This window comes from Chrysochloris asiatica, unplaced genomic scaffold (genome assembly GCF_000296735.1).
Source record: "Chrysochloris asiatica unplaced genomic scaffold, ChrAsi1.0 scaffold00218, whole genome shotgun sequence".
In the NCBI taxonomy this organism is placed as follows: domain Eukaryota; kingdom Metazoa; phylum Chordata; class Mammalia; order Afrosoricida; family Chrysochloridae; genus Chrysochloris; species Chrysochloris asiatica.
This window is the reverse complement of record NW_006408736.1, coordinates 2,905,321-2,907,501: the sequence shown is the minus strand read 5'-3', so window position 1 is coordinate 2,907,501 and position 2,181 is coordinate 2,905,321.

Below are 2,181 nucleotides of genomic sequence, written 5' to 3'. Positions count from 1 at the left end.
AAATAAACAAATAAATAAATAAATAAATAAACCTGAAAGTCCAATGTGATTGATCTAAATGATCTTAATTGTCTCAAAGCAATATGACAAGAAAGACTATGTAATATGTACACAGATACTGGGAATACATGAAAGAATGTAGAAAAAAACGTGATAAGGAAGACAATGGTAGGTCACATACTTTCTGTAAAGTCAGATTAGTCCCATTTACGTCTTCTCTCCTGTAGTTAATAATAACTTGATAGGTGAATTTGTGCTCAATCCTCCTCAAAGTATAATGTGAGAGAAAAATCAGATTGACTCTGAATAGGAGAGTCTCTGAAATGGAAAAACAAAATCAAATACTCCTAGGTTAACAAAATCCTGACAGCTTAGTGCATTACAAGTTGGGCTACTAACCACAAGGTCAACAGTTAGAATCTACCAGTCACTCAAAGGGAGAAATAGAAAACTTTCTGGTCTTGTTAAGATTTGCAGCCTCAAAAATCCTATACAGGGTCTCTGTGAGTTAAAACGGACTTGATGGCATACCACCATCACCACTATAAAGAGGAATGGAGTTAGTAACACTTCCTTCAATTTTTCCCTAATCACAAAAAAGGAATTTTAGAGTCCACTTTATATTTTCAATGCTTAGAAAGCTATCTGCTAGATGTAAATACAATGGTAAATCAAATAGGTAGACTCTAGAGTCTGCTCTACATACAAAAATTATTTTAATAGAACATTACATAAAGAACTTTCAGGGAAAAAAAAAGCATGAAAAATTACCTTATCAAGGAACAGAATGATTTCAAAAGCTTTTTTCTATCAGTTAGTTAAAGGAATGGATACATTGCAAAACGTGTTCAAATTAATTGGTTTAGCCCTTAGTGATCTTTACATTTAAAAAAAAAAAATTTGTTTGTAATAGAATAAGAATAGAACACTATGAATCACACAGAATCTTGGTGTGCCCCTGTGAGTTAATACACAGGACTGAAAGGTCAGTTTGAACCACATGGTCAGTGGTTCAAGCTCAGCAGTCACTTTTAGGAAACCCTATACAACATCACTTTTGAACCGACTCGACGGCACTTCACAACAACAACAACAATACAACATCACTTTTAGTCAGAACTTACTCAATGGCACCTAACAACAACAACAATGAAAGACATCCATAAAATGTCCCAATTCTATATCCATTAATTGACTACAAATAATATGCATATATGCCTGAACTCTAAACATGAAAATGTGTTTCTATGATACAATAAAATGAGCTTCATTAACCAAGACAAAAAATAAAAAGATTAATTCGTAAAACAAATGAACAAAAAATATGAAGGAAAGAATGGAAGATAATTGAATACTAGAGGATGAAAATTGGATAAAATTACCTAGTTTTAATTTTCTAAAACTTTTCTCTAAATGAATTAACATACATTTTAAACAAAGATACAAAGTGGATTTAACTTAATTTTTATCACTAAATTTTATATCCCAAATACTAAAGTTCAATACTTGTTGAGATATTATTAAATATGGAATCCTAGCATACACAATTAACCTGGGTTGTTTACTAATGGGAATAATTCCATAGATATTATTTAAATAGTCACATTGTTTTGCTTCATTGATACTTGATGATTATGTGAGGTAAGATAAAATATCATCTGTATATAGCAAAACTAAAGACTCAAAAACTTGAGTACAAGTTCACCAGTATGCAAGATAATATATTTTCTAAAACTTTGTACTTTCCTTTATAGGATCTCACTTTAAATTAATTTTCCATCAACAATAGATTTAGAGTTTAAATCAAGTGTACCTCTAGTTTTTTGTCAATCTCAAGTCAAGTTACAAATTAAGCAGCTCTATCAGGTACACTATTTAATGCCTTTCCAAAATAAACTTATAGTCTCTTTGGGGTCATTTAATAAGGCCATTCAGAATTCCTCCAAATTATAACTCGTCTAAGATGTGATCAGAAAAACAAATAAAGACACAAAACATATTCAAAGACTGGAATTTCAGACAAACGTATTAACTATGCTTATTTATTAAAGAAATAGTTATAATCAAGTTAAGCAAAAAAATAATTGGCTGATTAAACAATGAGCAAAAATAGACAACTATACAAACTAAACAAGCAAAAATCCTCACCCCTGGACCAATAAACAACATCCTTATCAACAA